The sequence below is a fragment of the Poecile atricapillus genome, chromosome W (genome assembly GCF_030490865.1).
Source record: "Poecile atricapillus isolate bPoeAtr1 chromosome W, bPoeAtr1.hap1, whole genome shotgun sequence".
Classification (NCBI taxonomy): Eukaryota; Metazoa; Chordata; class Aves; order Passeriformes; family Paridae; genus Poecile; species Poecile atricapillus.
Window position 1 is genome coordinate 95,260,389 of NC_081288.1, and position 17,305 is coordinate 95,277,693.

The following is a 17,305-nucleotide window of genomic DNA, read 5'->3' on the forward strand; positions in this document are numbered from 1 at the left end:
CTGTTGCAACACAACGCAATGAATGGTGGAGAATAAGGGCAACAGGAGGACAGCACAACCGGCTCCACTGACACCCCATAAGTCACCCGCTGATGGCTTGTCAGCTGGCAGGACCCCCATATTAAAAAGGAGGACTCAAGAGTACCTGGCAGGAGGGCTGGGTTGAGAGTTACCTCAAAGACATGGGGGTAAAAGGCTTACGGGGGGGAAGTCCCCAGTAAGGGGACCAGGTGATGGGACTAACATTTACCATTGCCCAACGAGACATTTACGGACAGTTTAAGTTTTTTTGTTATACACGGGAAGGAGTTTTATGGACGGTATAGATGATATGGACGGTGTTGCTACTCCCATGGACTCCTTTTTGGCTTCTGTGTAGCCCCCTTTTCTTTTAGATGTATAACTCCCCATATCTTCCCTTATCCTTTGTTCCTAGGGGCAGGACAAAGGGTGAAAAATGCCAGGAGGGCACAAGGCTGCTGCCGTCTCCCTGTCACCCCATGTCCTTCTCTGCCACCCTATCCCCCCTTTTCCTGAAGGCAGGACAAGGGACAGAAACTGTCCAGAGAGACATGGGTTTGCTACCATCTGCCTGCCATCTTGTGTCCTTCTTCGCCCCCTGTCTTTCCATATTCCCGGTTCCCTATCTGGGAAAGTGAAGATGTCAAGCCGTCCCAGACTCCCCCTTCCCAAAATTGTGCTGGCCATGCCATTTGGGATCACTCTTTCCCGCCCTGCTCCTTCTTTTCTGGTCCCTAAGCCTTCCCTTCCCCCCCAGTAACTCCTCCTCCGGTTCCACCCCTTTCTCCAGATGCTCCACCTCTGGTGGTTGTGCCCTTTCCATCATGGCTCACATCCCCTCCAGGGAAGTTGAAACATCCAAAATGGCGGCGCCCATAACACCAGTACCGGAGCCAAGGCCGGATACTAAGGACTGTGCCCTTCATTACGAAGAGATTAAGGACTGTGACATACTGGACATGACTCTGTTGCAGCGCAACGCAACAGATAGGGTCTCCCCTGAGTGTCCTCTTCTCCAGGATAAACAACCTCAGCTTTCTCAGCTGCTCCTCATAGGACTTGTGAGGCCTTGTGTTCCAGACCCTTCACCAGCCTTGTTGCCCTAAACAATGACACCAGGTCATCAATTAAGATGTTAAATAGAACTGTCCCTAGTACTGAGCCCTGGGGAATACCACTCATGACTGACTGCCAGCCTGTTGTAACTCCATTCACCACCACTCTCTGGGCCTAGCCACCCACCCAGTTTTTTACCCAGTGAAGAGTTCACCTGTCCAAGCCAGGGGAAGCCAATTTCTCCAGGAGAATGCTGTGGGAAATGGTGGCAAAGGCTTTACTGAAGTCTAGGTAGACAATATCTACAGCTTTTCTGTCATCTACTAAGCAGGTCACTTTGCCATAGAAGGAGATCAAGTTTGTCAAGTGTTGCCCTGAGAATAAAGCCTTCTGATATTGTTTTTCATAATTTCTAGACAGTTTCCCAGGAAAGTAACTATAAACATAGATGTTTATACATTCTATTAAAGATATGTCTTGATGGACGTTTCTTACGACCAGTGTGGTTGGGAAGGTGGTAACCTAGCTATCCAATCCCTGGTCGTTGTCGAGAATCTAAAAATACTGGAACGACAGAATAAAGTTTCTTCTTCCTCTATCCCACATCGAGCGGTGTCTATGTGAATCATTTCGTGTCCAACAGTGACAGTCAAGCAGGTCCTGCCTTTCATAAACCCATGCTGGCTGGGCCTGATCCCCTGTTTGTCCTGTATGTGTCACATGACGGCACTCAAGATGATCTGCTCCATGCCCTTCCTCGGCACTGAGGTCAGGCTGACAGGCCTGTTGTTCCCCAGATCCCCCTTTCGACCCTTCCTATAGATAGGTGTCACATTTGCTAATTTCCAGTCACCTGGGACCTCCCTGGTTGACCAGGACTGCTGGTAAATGATTGAAAGTGGCTTGGTAAGCACTTCAGCCAGCTCCCTCAGTACCCTTGGGTGAATTCCATCTACCTCTATCAACTTGTAGAGGTCTAAGTGGCACTGCAGGTCTCTGACCATTCCCTTCTGGATTATGGGGCCTTTATTCTGCTCCCCTTTATTATGCTCTGTCTTCCAGCTCAGGAAGCTGGGTACCCTGAGGACAACTGGTCTTACTAAAGACTGAGGCAAAGAAGACATTCAGTACCTTGGCCTTTTCCTCATCCTTTGTTACTATGTTTCCCCCCACATTCAAAAAAGGATGGAGATTCTCCTTGTCCCTGCTTTTGTTGCTGATGTATTTGTAGAAACATTTTTTGTTGTCTTTTACAGCAGTGGCCAGATGAAGTTCTAGCTGGGTTTTTTGGCCCTTCTAATTTTCTCCCTCTATGACCTCATTACATCCTTGTAGTCCTGAGCTGCCTGCCCCTTTTCCCAGAGGTGATAAACTCTTTGTCTCCCTGAGTTTGAGCTAAAGCTCTCTGTTCTGCCACACCAGTTGTCTTCTGTGCTGGCTTTTCTTTCAGCATGGAAATGCCCTGCTCCTGACTCCTTTGAGATTTCTTTCTTAAAACACGTCCACCCTTCCTGGAATCCTTTGCCCTTCAAGACTGCCTCCCAAGGAACTCTCTCAACCAGTCTCCTAAACAGGACAAAGTCTGCCCTCCAGAAGTCCAGGGTGGCAGTTATGCTGACTCCAGCATTTTGTGGGGCCCAGAACTACACACAAAACTCAAGATGAGGTTGCACCAATGCTAAATACAGAAGGATAATCACCTCTTTTGACCAGCTGGTTATGCTGTGTTTTATGCACCCTGGAACACATTTTGCCCTCTTGGCTGCCAGAGCACACTGCTGAGTTATGTTGAGCCTGTTCTCAACCAGCATCCCCAAATCCTTTCCTGCAGGGCTGTTCTCTAGCCACTCCTCTCCCAATTAATACTCGTACCTCGTGCAGAATGCAGCATTTGTTCTTGCTAATTTTCATGCCATTAATGACAGCCCAATGCTCCAATCTATATATATACCTCTGCAAAGCTTCTTGACCCTCAAGAGAGTCAGCAGCCCCTCCCAGTTTGATATCCTCTGCAGATTTGCTGATGGTACATTCAACTCCTGCCTCCAGATCACTGATCAAAATATCGAACAGAACTGGCTCTAGAATTGAGCCCTGAGGAACACTGCTAGTGACCAGTCAGCAGCCTGATGTAGTTCCTTCCACTAACTACAACCTTTTGGGCTCTGCCCTTCAGCCAGTTCTTCACCCAGTGCACCATGAACCTGCTCATCTCACAGTTGGACAAGTTGTCCAAAAGGATGCTGTGAGGGACAGTATCAAAAGCCTTACTAAAATCCAAGAAAACCTACATCCACCACCTTCCCTTCATCCACGAGGTGGGTGACCTTATCATAGAAGGATATCAAATTAGAGAGGACTTGCTAGGAAGTTGCTGGACATCGTCTGCTGATAGAAAGTAGAAAATAAAACTTTTTGCTCCTATGCACAGCTATGGATGCTAACTATGAAGCAGGGAGCACAGTGCCTTTGGAATAGCAGGCCACATAACTTTCTCAGTCTTGCCTGAGAAAGTGGCCTGGGAAATCAAAAGGAGGAATTAAAACAATCCTCAGAGATAGAAGACAGCCTTGCAGGTGCTGTTTGTCTGTTCCTTGTTTTCTTGCAAGAGAAGGTCGAGGGGTAGTGTACCCCACTGACCAATGATGGTGATGTGTTAGTTTACTAACCAATAAGAGTTTTACTTTTCTGTACTTTCACATATCGGTCTATAAAAAAGATATGAGGTAATAAACCAAGAGAAATTCTCCAGTTCAACTCCCAAGAGAGTCTGTGTCATTCTTCTCGCCGTTCCCAATAGAGCGACACACAGCCTTTGCTTTTCTTCAATAAAATGCCTTTATCTCACCCCATGAGTTTTTCATCTTATTTTCTCCCCATCCTGTTGACAAGGGGGAGTAACAGAATTGCTTAGTAGGTACCTGGCAGCCAGTCAAAGTCAATCCACCATAGGTAGATGGGAGTGAACTTCAAGTAGTAGAATGCAAGTGTTTTGTCCTTATTCATTGTTGTGGTGCATCCCCCACCTCCTCCAGGTCGCACTATGATCTTAGAAATGTTTGTTAGGCCTTGGGCTTGACAAACAGCATCTGAGCTCAGCTTCTCTTGAGCTTATCAGAAACACTGTCTGCTCCCAGGAACTAGTGCTGCCTTATGAACTCCTGTTCTTTTTTTAATGAAAAGCTTTGGAAAATTTCTTCGCCTGAATAACAAGTGGAATAATATTTTTGATTTCACATTTTCAAAGAGTTTCTGACCTGAAGTGTGGCGAGGGTGAAACACTGTTATGACTAAAGCCCACTCTCTTGTGAGCCTATAAACAGCAGTCCAAACTGAGACCTTTTGAGCTCTTCTGGATCACAGCAGCTGCAACCAGCAACCTCCCTCTGAGTGGAGCCTCTCAGAGCCAGCGAACCTTCAAGTTAGCTATACTCGAGGACTAGAAAATGACAACAGATCCTGGGCTGACACCCCTATTCCTCAAGGCTCAGCCCTTCACCAGTTGAGAAGACACAAAGGCATCTGAAGAGAGTATTTCACTACCTTCAAGAGGAATTTTTCACAGGTACATTGTGCAGACTCTTTATGTGTTCATGCAGGTGTGCATATGCTATATCAAATGTGGGGGAAATGCTGCTCTCCTAGATTCTTAAGTACTTTAGATTTCTAAGTTAGGCCTGTAAGTAAATTACTGTTGTGGTATACTAAATCCTATATGAATCCTTTGCTAAATTGTTTCAGTTATAAGTTAAGTAAAATACTGTTAAAGTGCTGTTAAGTTTAAGTGCTGTTGGGCCTTTAGGCCATATTCCTTTTTATTGTTACCCTTTCTATCCTTTTGTCTCTCCTTCTCCTCCCTCCCTCCCCCCTCCATCCCCACCTCCACATAGGTAGTTTTATTTTGGTTTGGACTGATATGGTACCACACATCATTATGTCCAAATTGGAGAGACATGGATTTGATGTATGGACTATTCAGTGGATAAGGAATTTGCTGGATGGATGCAGCCAGAGACTTGCTGTCAATGGCTCTATGTTCAGGTGGAGGCCAGTGATGAATGGTGTTCCTCAGGGCTCTGTCTTGGGACCTGTGCTCTTTAATATCTTTATCAATGACATAGACAATGGGATCGAGTGCACCCTCAGCAAGTTTGCAGATGATACCAAGCTGAGCAGTGCAGCTGACAACAAAAGGAAGGGATGCCAGCCAGAGGGACCTGGTCAAATCTGAGAATTGGGCCCACGAGAACCTCATGAAGTTCAACAAATCCAAGTGCAAGGTGTTGCATCTGGGTCAGGACTTGAGCACTGACTGGGAGAAAAACTCTTTGAGAGGAGCCCTGCCAAATAGTCTATATATTTATAAATTTGAAAGGTCAGTGAAAAATAGTTCTTTAAAGTGAAGTGTTGCTTGTAGAAGAGTAGCACAGCCATAGAAAAGAAATCATAGCCCTGTAATACTGATAATTTAAATATTGTAATTAACACTGAAATCATCAGCAAGGGCAAATGAGAACTTAAACTGCTTACTGTACTGGTGTGTTGTGAGTTTGGTTTTTACACACACACACACACACACACAAAAGATTACTCCTCAGCATCATAGCACTGTATGTTATTTTCTATTTATATACAGGTCTTTCAGATTTTTCACGGAAAACAAGTAACATCCTGAATAATTAAAAAAGAAAGAAAAAAGGAATGGGGGGGGGGGAAATAAAGTTGTAAAACTGACAACCCTTCCCAGAAAGAGGAAAAAACAGAGAATAGTGATCATGATACTGCTATTGCTTTAAGAAGCGGAGGAAAAAATGCACAAAGAACTGTCTCTGAAATGAATGCATATTTGCATATCCATGAAAATAAATGAGAACCAGAAGACCTTATAGAGGTATTTAAGAAGAAGAATAAACATTTTAAGTTATTTGGTGAAAAGCTGTATATTGGGCTATGAAAAAATGTACTTTCAGAGAACACCTGCATAAGTTTGTAAGTATATGAACAGTTTTCCTTCAGAAATTAGCAAAACTGGTTTAAATTTCTTTTAAGTGAGCTGTCAAAACCAACCTGTAGCTAAAGAATTCACTCTATTCTGTGCTTATCCCCTCTTGCTAGAATGTTTTTTCAGAACACAAAATACCTAGCATCTTGGGAAAACAACACTCCCCTTATGAACCAGACCAGTATTTGGTAGCACTTACCAACACCTAGAATAATTTACAGATGCAAGAATTCAGCAGAGAAAGAAGGTAGTTTTATAACTGGAAGGACTGTCTGTGAATAGATTTTGAGGAATTGCCTCTACAGACAAGCAAAATATATGCCTCAAACATTTAGTTCTTGTCCTGTATTAGCAGAGAGGTGAAAAAATATGGCAAGAAGGAAGCCAAGACTCTAAGAATGAAGACCATCTTGGAATCTTTTTTTCCCTAGCATACCTTGTTTGTCCTACAAAAAATGTGTATTAATTTCTTACTTTGATAATAATTTTTATTAAAAAATCTTGCTTTTAAATTATTTTATTTATTGTACATGTGGCACAAATGGAAAAGAAATGGGAACGTACATTCACCAAGATAGGACCTTAGAGTGAGAACTTTTGGCAGGTACAAGAGATAGATCCTCCTCCTCATAGCTTGAAAAAAAATTTGCAGAAAGCTTTATGTCTGACCTGAACTGGATTCAACAACATAAACAATTATGTCCTGGATTTCCTGAGATTTTGCATAAATATATATATTGGCAGTAACAAACAAAAAAACTCACAGAAAAGGAAAAAGGCTCTCAGAAATCAGGGTATCCATCCCCTTATATACAGGTAAGGCTTTCTGGAAGTCTACCCTATGGATAAATAGAGCACACACAAGAACAGGCACCTCCCTCTGCCTTTCATATTCCATTGGGTGTATGTGGCAAGAACTTAGGGACTACCCTGCACCTGCCACAGCCAGTTCCAGCATGCTCATCAACAAATCCACCAGAGGCCAAAGCTGAACCAATCAGCAAAGCTGGCAACACCTCTGTGAAAACATTTTAAAATGGAAGAAGGGAACAAAAAGAAGTGAAAAACAACAGAGGAAACACCAAGGTCAGAACAGAAAGAGTTTCATAGCAGAGCAAACACTCCTGAAGGAACTGCAGTCTGTAGAGAACCCATGCCAGAGCAGAAAAAAAGTGACAAGGAATGAGCAGCAGAGAAGCTGCTATATGCTGACCATAACAACTTACACATACACACACTGCATCACTGAAGGGACTAAATGTAACCTGCAGACATAAGGAGCAAGGGGAAGAGTTTGGAGTAAAGCAGAGGCTGGGAAACGGGGAAGGAAAAGTGTTTTCCTAAGTGTGTTCTCCATAAGGTTTTTAATGTTTGTTTTTATTCTGTTTCCCAATATTTGAATTAGCAATTATATATATAAATAAAAATAAATAAATAAATAAATGACTTGGCAATAAATTAAGCTTTTTAAAAACCTCACTCCTCTGGTAATTAAATTCCCCAAGTTGTCTGTTTTGCTCATGGCAGTTAATTGGCAAGCAATCTCCCTGTCTTTGTTTTGACCCACAAAACTTGTTCCTGTTCTTCCTATTTTCTCCCACCATCCCTGCTTCATATTTAAACTTGCTCTACCCCCATCCAAATATACAGTCTCCCAGAACTGTGGTTAGAGGCCTCAGCATGACTGACAACTAGGATGTTTATTCACAGCTAAGAATCCTGTCCCTAGTCATTACCATTTAAAAATATACTTTTCATCCAACATTGACAGCTACATCTCTAGTCATATGAATTAAATTTGCCCCATCATCCTCTCTATACAAGCCAACACTGCTATAACTGAGGGTACGAGTCAGTCAATCCCTCCCTCCCTCCCCCCCAACTTTAAACAAGTGAATTGTTAGTGATAAATAACATAGAGAATAGAAATTTTCAGTTTCCCTGAAGTTGCTGAACAGAGCTTAAAGACTAACTGTCAAAAAAAGATAAAAGGATGTAAAGGTATGCACACAGGATGATAAACATAGCTGGAAACAGTGGAGAACCAGATAAAGAGGCCTACAGTAGGTTTTTTCATGTTACGTAACAAGAAGCAACAGCACATGCCCAAAGAAAAAGTTCAAGGAAAGGTCACCTTTAATATCGAAGCATTCAGTGAATACAACCACCAGAGACCCCTTTTGAAGACCCTCCAGGACCATAAAAGGACTTCCAGTAGGAGGCAGATGCATGCAAATTAGTTCTAGGAAAGTGATGCTTATGTATCAGATAGAAGGTACACTGTAATGAATATGTATGATGATGGATAAATACCTTGTTGTAAAGTCTCATCGTACACACAGAATAAGGAGAGATCCTCTGTGTGTTCTATGCAGATAAAAAATGCCTGCTTTCTAATGCTTAAAATTGTGTTGAAAGTCTATTCTGGCTGATTTCAGTGTCATTAGGACAGTACATAAACCAGAAGAGAAGTTGCTTGTTCTGTCTTATGGTTGACACCTAACAGTAAAGTATGTTTATACTTATAAAATGAGGGGGACAGAGGACACACACAGAAGATCAAAAGAGATTTCATTCACAAATACTAGCAATAAAAATAAGCCAGTAGTCACCTGAGGTGCCCTCAGCAGTCAGTGGACCAAGAGAGATTTCTATCTTGAGTCCCTTCTAGAAAAAACCTTTTCCTTAGTAGAGATGACTCTGGGACCTGAGGGCAGCTTTTGTGAATGCTCCCCCTACTCACAAAATGTCAAGCAATAAGTACTTAATTTCCAAATATGTCAAACACCTGTGTATTCCCTAACTCAAAAATCTTTTAAGAGTCAGATTTTTAAAAAGTATTTGTACCACGCAAAAGACAATTTTCTCTTAGGCTGTTTTTTGAAGACACTCCTGTCAGTGGATATTTTGACAGATCAGATATCCTATAACTGCAGTTCCACTGATGGCAAATCAACCATTAATGAAACCTTGTGTCTTCTTTCAACATTAAGACAGAGATCTTATGACTCCCCAATATACAGGAGATTAAGGAACAGGATAGGCAAACAACCATCCCAAATCATACAGATGTAGCTGTCTTTTGAATACAAGATGTGTTAGACAACCTACATTTTCCAAGCCTTATTTTCATTATTTGTATAATTCCTAGAAAATTTAAAGACAGTTTACTCTCCAAACATTTTACAATTCAAGTTGAAGACCAGATAAGTTACAGATATACAGAAGAACTAAAAAACAAATGTTCATTGGTATGATGTTGTCCATTATCTAAGCATACCAGAAACCTAAGAACTGTACTGAATTTTAGTTATCCTTTTTCAAATACTGTGTCAAACATAACAGGAAAACAACATAAATGTGTTATGAGCAAAAAAGTGTACTGATTTTTGGGGAATTTCAATCAATTTAATTTGCTGTCAATTAAAATATTTTTATTACCAATTCTGTTACTGAAACAAACAAAAAGCCATGCTCATTCTCCCTCAGAAATCACAAAATAACAGAATGGTTGAGGTTGGAAGGGACATCTGGAGGTCATCTGGTTCAACTCCCCTGCTCAAGCATGGCCACCTAGAGCCAGTTGTCCAGTACTATGTCCAGACAGATTTTGAATATTTCCAAGGACAGAGACGCCACCATCTCTCTGGGCACCCTGTCCCAGTGCTTGGTCACCCTCACAGTAAAGAAGTGTTTTCTAATGCTCAGATGGGATCTTCTGTGTTTCACTGTGTGCCCATTCCCTCTGGTCCTGTCCCTGTGTACCACTGGAAAGAGTCTGGCTCCATCTTCATTACATATTTCAGGTATTTATAGATAAGATTCTACCCAAGCCTTATTTTCTTCAGGTTAACATTCCCAGCTCTCTCGGTCTTTCCTCAGATGCGAGATGCTGTAGTCCCTTAATCATCTTAGTCACCCTTCACTGGGGTCTGTCCAGTATGTCCATATGTCTCCTGTACTCTGGAGCCCAGAACTGGACACAGTACACTGTGTGCAACCTCACCAGTGCTTAATATAAAGGAAGGATCACCTCCCTTGACCTGCTGGCAATACTTTGCCTAATGCAGTCAAGCATAACAGCAGGCTTCTTTGCCACAAGGGCACATTGCTGGCTCATGTTCAACCTGGTGTTCACCAGGATCTCCAGGTCCTTTTCTGCAAGGCTGCTTTCCAGATGGGTGGCTCCCCACATGTACTTGTACATGAAGTTGTTTCTCAGGGGCAGAACTTGACACTTCCCTTTGGTGATTTTCATGAGATTTTTGTCACCCCATTTCTCCAGCCTGCCCAGGTCCCTCTGGGTGGCAGCACAACTCTCTGGTATATCAGTCACTCCCTCCCTTGCTGAAGGTACACTCTGCCCCATCCATCCAGGCCATTAATGAAGATGTTGAAAAAGACTGAATACAGTATTAACCCCTGGGCTACACTACTAGCTACTGGCCTCCAACTAGACTTTGTACTACTGATCACCACTCTCTGGGTCCAGCCATTCAGATAGCTTTCAATCCACTTCATCATCCCTTGCCTCTGCAAAATCTCTCCTTCCCTCTGTTCTTTCTCCAATCCCATCATCAAACAAAAGTCTCTTTGATGGGGCAAGAGGCAGCTCAGGAAATTTGGGTCAGTGTGTGGTGGTTCCTGTACTGGTAGCAGTCCCTTTAGAGTCAGGCCTCCTACCTCCTGCTCAGACTAACACTTCAGCTCCTGCTCTCTTCCTGTTCCAGCATGGTCTTCTGTCTTCTCTTTCTTCTGCTCTGCTGTTATTTATTTTCTTCCTTTTTTTCAGCATTTACCACCCTCCCTTGCTTTATTTTCACAGAGGCACCACAAAGTTTACTGATTGGCTCATCTTTGACTTGCAATGGGGTTGATGATGAGCTGCCTAGAACCAACTCTAACCAGTACAGGGCAGTCAACAAATTTCTCTCACATAGGTCACTTGTGAAGCCACACTACTCTCCCCCTACACCCCAACCTTGCCAATTATACCCAATAAAAAAAAATCAAGAGAACTATTCTAGAACATGCTTTCTTCTATGCTGCTGGAAAATTCCAGATTTAAAAATCTCAACAGCAAGCTTGAAATTATACAGTGCAGTTACCTTTTTTGAACATACTAGGGAAGAATTTTTAATAAAGAAAATACATACTAAACTAGGAAACTCTTTGTGTTCTGAAAATTATTATTTGATCTTAACACATACCAGACCAGAAGTCTGATGTTTGATATGTCTTTCAGTTGTGCTTCTTGGAGTAAGAGGTCATGATCTAGTAAAGCTCATTTTTACATTTAAATGTGATTAATACAGGCTCTGAAAAAAAGAAAAAAATAATTTATATTTTTGAAAGGGGGGTCAACTTAAGGTATAGATAGGTAAAGGTTTTTTTCAGAAATTAGCATAATCACAGCTTAGTATGCTTTAGATCAAATAGATATTTACTGTTAGATATTTACTGTCAGAGTGGCTACCTAGAACAAAGGCTAGACAGAGTTAAAAGAATAAAGTAGTATTTATTAAAGGCCTTCAATAGATACACCTTGGGCAGTGCAAAAGCTTTGCAGAGACTACACCCAAGATGGATGATGGTCACGAGTTTCTCAGACAGATATAAGTTTGCTCTATTTGCACATCAGAGGTTGATTGTCCAATTATAGCTTCAGGTAATGAAGTCATTTCCCCACCCCACCCCCATTTGCTTCCCCCCATTCACTTTTATTTATACTTTTCGGGGCCTGAGGCAGATGGTGTCCTTGGTTCTCAGGCCTGGAAGGATTGTTTTGTCTGACCAAAATGTGAAGAGAGCTTACTAACACTCTATATGGAGTTCAGAGTTATACACTAATGCAGTACAGGATCTGAAAAATATAAAAAGCTAAAACTTAAGGCATCATTCCCCCCCCCTTTAGAGATTTGACAAGGCCTCTACCTTGTCGAGTCTCTATACTAAATATCTGCTAGTAGTATGCATTTAACAACAGTATATATCTAACAACAGTAAACCCTATCTTGGGTGTAGTCTCTGTGAGGCTTTTGCACTGCTCAAGGTGTATCTATTGAAGGCCTTTAATAAATACCTACTTTATTCTTTTAACTCTGTCTAGCCTCTGTTCTAGGTAGCCACTCCAAGGAATCAAGTGAACACTAATGAAAATGTCAAGCTTACTTCTTCATTTTAGAAGTGACTGGCCACATCTGGGCAAAGCAATATCACCTTAAGAAGCAGCACCAGTAGTAGACATCAGTTTACTAAGTAAGGTTATACTTTATAACCTAGTCATTGCAGTAATCTTAGAATAGTTACCCATGTTCCCTATATTCATTACTTGTTCTGACCTAATAGTAATGTGGGGAAAACAAAAAAAAAAACAACCCACCAAGCAATACAGTGGATAGAATTAAAAAGCCTTTGAGGTACACATTCAGAGGGAAACATCATCTTAATAGGCTATACCCAAAGTTACATAGGGAACTTGGTATTCAGGACTACCCCTGAACCACTAGGAAGACTCTGAAAACAGGATGAGAGATCAACCAGTGACCTTAAACATTAATAATATATTTTCCTGGAGCACTTTTATCCTAAAGCATTTCCAAACTTGAAGATACAAGCAGTCTTAAACTTGAGCAAACAGATAGGATCCCCAGAAATCTGACAAAAAATCAAACAAGCCAAAACCTCCAGAAAGGAACATTAAGACTAGCCAGGTTACCACACACCACTGATCACTCCCAGAAAATGGAATTGCAGGGACTGAATCCAAAGCACTTCAATTAAAGTAGCTGGCACTGTTAATACGAGGGGACTATCAGCTACAACATGGTCAAAGAATAGGAAAACATTCTCCTCAACCTCTCAAATAGTCAAATCAATTCACCTCCTACATTTCTGCATGTCATCACCAAATTCACATTTTAGATTAAAAGAGAAGGTTAAATCCAACCACTGTCACATGAAAAAAAGTAATAAGTAGTATATATTAGTCAATAAATAATTTCACCATTACTTGAAAATTACTTTAGCAATGCCAGGCCCATTGTACACTGTTCATGGATAAAATACAAATTAGTTAACTAATGTTTTGATTAGTTAATGACAGCTAGAGTAACTGAGTGCTGCACAAATTCACTGACATATCAAGTTACAGACTTTTGCTCAGACTTTTCCATCTAGAAATATTACAATTGGCTTGGGATCCATGACATGAATACATATTTCAAAATGCAACTTGGATTACTCCACTCAAGTTTTATATTGTGGTAAACTTGACCCTATAATTTATTGTCTTCTCCAGTTAATCAACACTTGCTAACAGGGAAGGAAAAAGCAGAAGGGAAAAAAATTAAAAACGTATTAATATATGATACTTAATTCTAGCATTAAAATGCAGTAATTACTTCTAACTCAATAAGAACTATGACTATGCTATGCCAGTGCTCCTCCACTAGAAGCTTCTAAAGCAAAATAGCAAAAACAAACAAAAAGAAAAGTTAGGACATTACTTTAGGGCACTGCCCTGATAGAAGCCATGGCTATCAATGTGGTCATACTTTGAATAAAGATTGTGTTTTTAAATATAAACTTTGAAACGGAAAGATTGACTATGAGTTACAGTAATACATATTTAGAAAGCAATAGAAAGCATTACATCCTTTGCACCTTGGGTACTCATCCTTACAACCTAGATATGCTGTTCTCCAGCATTTTAGGTATGCCCAGTAAATTAAAATGCTATTTTGGCTTTATGTCATTAAAAAACCCCAACCACCCAATAAAATATATGTTATTTTCTTTGAAGTCAGAACAGGGTACTTTAAATAAATGAGGTTGGTAGGTGCTGAACTGAACATTTTTCTTGTGTTAGAAGTCAGAAATATGCTGTTGTGTAGTTCAGTATCGCACTTCAGTTCACAATGCCATGCCTTTTTCCTTTTTAAGAAAAAATGCTCCTATTAACAACAAAAACAACACACTTCTGTTTATACTATTGTCATCGCAAGGGCAAATAATTCTGTGACAGAAAACTAGCAACACAAAGAGACCTGGAAATTGTTAATTTCAGTTTTATATCCAGTGATCAGTGTGCTATTTAAGATACTGACAAGGAGATAGATAAAGCTAAGAAAACCTATGCTATGTTTTTTCATTACACAATGCCTATTCTAACATAAGTAGCTCAGTTTTTTTTAATAAGACTGTGCCAAGTTGATACCTTATACTGAGCTACATCCCAAAATGAAAGAAATTACTAGATCATTTTACAAGCATAATACAGTATTTCATATATACCAGCACTTTAGTGTACCAGCCCCCTCCCCCCAGAGATATGCGCATTCCAACCGAGCCTCTCTCAGCAGGGCTCAGCCAATTCTCGCCCTCCCTCCAGGCCTTGCTAGGTTCCCAAACCCCCTCTGATTTTAGGTTTGGATTTTGTTGTAAATGGCAAAACAAAAGGAGAAAGCTTCCAAAGTGACGATCCTTACCCTTGAAATCCCGCCATGGGCGCAATAAGGAGGGTGAATTCTTTTTTTTTAATGGGAGATGAATGAGAAGAAACAAAAGACTAAATGGAGAAGAGGCTAAGCAGTGGAGACAGAGCGAGAAAGAGGAGGAGCAGGGCGAACGTCAGCCATGTTGTGCGTGTTAGTCCAGTATTTACAAATCTGCAGCTGCAGCAGCGTTTTGAGTCCGGAAGAGAGGGGAAAGAAGGGAGGGGGAAAGAAAAGAGAGGAGGGAGGAGAGAGGGAATCGAGGGAGGAGGGGAAAGCGGCGACAGCAGCAGACAAAGGAACCCACAAAAGCGCGAGCAAAGCGCACGCATACGTCCACACACTCTCGAGTGTCCCGGACAGCCAGCGGTGGCTTGTGCAACTCCAGTGCTGCCAACCCGACGCGTTAGCAACTTTCATATCTCCAGCCTTTGACTACTAAGGCACGGCCGAGCCCGGTCACCACCCTCACATCCCCTTCACCACATTTTCTCATGAGGGGAGCCAATAGATGACAGGTCAGAGACATACCTGTCTCCCTTAATGTGCACTATCGACAGAGAGGCTTATCTGCTGGGAGCCCCTTAGTGGGCCCCAGCCCACAGTACAACAGATCCACAGAGAGGAAGGGGGAACGTGCATCTGCAACCCCTTCCTCTCCAACGGACGCGATGTGGGCGGGGTAGATACCGGGAGGGGCCCATGCCAAAAGAGAGTAGCAGTCCCCCAGAGCCTAAAAGAGTGGTGGTTGCCAAAGACTCGGGGCGCTACGTGGGAAGGGAGCCCGAGGGCCCCCACTCTCGCCCGCCTCCCGCGACTTTTAGGCGGGCTGCTGAGGCAGACATTGAAGAAAAAAGGGTTAACAGAGACGGAACACCGCAAATATATAAATAACGTCAGCCGCAGGGAAGGAGGGGGGGAGGGAAAGTTACGAACAGCGACTCCCTCCGGTTCTACCCGGTCCTAGGCTGCGCTTTCCTTTCCCTTCCCCCGCATTCACTACTCACCTGCTGGGCGAAAGGGCGCCTGGGAATGCCAAGAGGATAGTCCAGAAGCGTTAGGACTGCAGCCGCAACAGCCCTCCTGTCTCACTAGGCCACTCAGATTCTCTGCGGCAGCAGTATGGGGAGCTGCGCCCCTTGTTTCGTTTGTCCCACTCTGCAGTCACCACTGCTGCCTCCAATTCGCCTCTGCTACATTTGGATCCTCCTCTCCGTTCACGAACTCTACCACCAGGATAGAGGCCTCCTCACCTTCCTGCCAAATAGTGAGCTGCCCGCATCGAGACGTTCAAAACACGGGACCGGACACCGCCCTCTTCCCCTCCACCAACACGCAGGCGTACTGCAAATTCCGAACTGCGACAGGAGTGCAGGAAGCAATCCTCTACTTAGTCCATCGCTACTCGTTACTGCGCAGGCGCTCCTTTACCTCCACTGCTGTCTCGGCGCTCCGTTGAGGAGAGTGGCGTCGTGGAGGAGAGTGGTGTGCGCTTGTCTCCACTTCGCTGTCTGTTAGCCCTTCTCCAAACTCAGGCCACTAGGCTCTGGGGCGGTAAATGTCCGTCTTTCCCCTCCCATCTACCCACCCACCGTGGTGGATCTAGTGCTGCCTCGTGAAATGGCCACAGTGCTTTATAGCAGCGGTACCGCTTCCTTAAACAGGCCTTGGGAGCCAGTGGCTGTACACTGCTCTCTCGCCATCATAGGAAAGAAAATGTGTAAGCCATCATAAGAAAGGAAAATCAGATATGGATACCCTGTGTTACAAATTTGGCCTGTGACGACTGAGGAAAGAGGCTAGGACGCAAAGTATAGAATTACAAAGGTATGTATTAATTCAAGTGCATGAGATGTTTCAGCCAAACAAGGGATTTTAGGGGGTTTATACATTATGCTACAAGGGTATGGTATGAATCATCCATCTACTAATGCGGATTTCTAATTGCCTGATCATAAACTTGGTACAGCATAGCAACATAGGTTACAGAAATGTATTTTGTAGGTAGTGCAGTATAACTATCTGTCAGCATCCTTGTGATTTATATGTTAATCTAAACGTTTCCATCATTAACTTCTGCAAATTTATTAGGCATCGGCAATTCATGTTTCTCTTAGATATGGATCCTTCATATAAGAAACCTCTGTTCTTGCAAAAATTAATTTAGTTGATCACTTGCCCTTAGTACGGGTCTTGGGTCTCCAGATAATGATTCAGCAATTATACACTAATAATGTTCTTAGCTCCTATTGACTGTGTGGTCTCAATAATTTATATCATGCCTACCAGAAATGAAAATAAAGATTTGACCAGGTGCCTCAGAACCTTCAAAGCCAGTAAGGCAGGGAGAAGTCAGCATGGTGCCCAAAAATCTGGAGGCCAATAAGGAAAGGGAGAAGTCTGCATAGTGTGAAGGACCTTCAAGACCTTGAGGAGGCAAAAAGGGACCGATACGTGATCAGGTCAGTCACAGAGAATGGCCATTTACCTTACAAAATAGCATTAGTTATGCTAACCATATTACCAGAGATCAGGAGCAGGAGGTACTGGTTGCAGCTGTACATAAACTTCCTAGCCTTTTTGGATGCTTTGAAGTACCACCGAGTTTGGTTAGAAATAAAATGTCTGAACTCTTACAGAAGCTTTGAATGCTATTGAGTAGCTTTGTGTGAAAACCAGGTTCCCTCTGGTCTCAGAAAATTTTGCTTTCTTGATATCCTTGCAAATTTAA

The 17,305-nt window shown here is 42.5% G+C and overlaps 1 protein-coding gene across 4 annotated transcripts in view; it reads right to left on the minus strand.

Annotated features, from left to right (window-relative positions):
* Positions 1-16,395, minus strand: part of LOC131591650 (spindlin-Z-like) — a 203,544-nt gene extending 187,149 nt beyond the window's left edge. For 2 of the 4 annotated variants that reach the window (XM_058862586.1, XM_058862588.1), the window contains exon 1: positions 15,582-16,395. The gene's annotated coding sequence lies outside the window, so the exon portion shown is untranslated. Of the gene's footprint in view, positions 1-11,289; positions 11,398-15,581 lie in introns of all 4 variants that reach the window. The other 2 variants (XM_058862587.1, XM_058862590.1) reach the window with 2 other exon arrangements.
* Between the last annotated feature and the right edge of the window lie 910 nt (positions 16,396-17,305).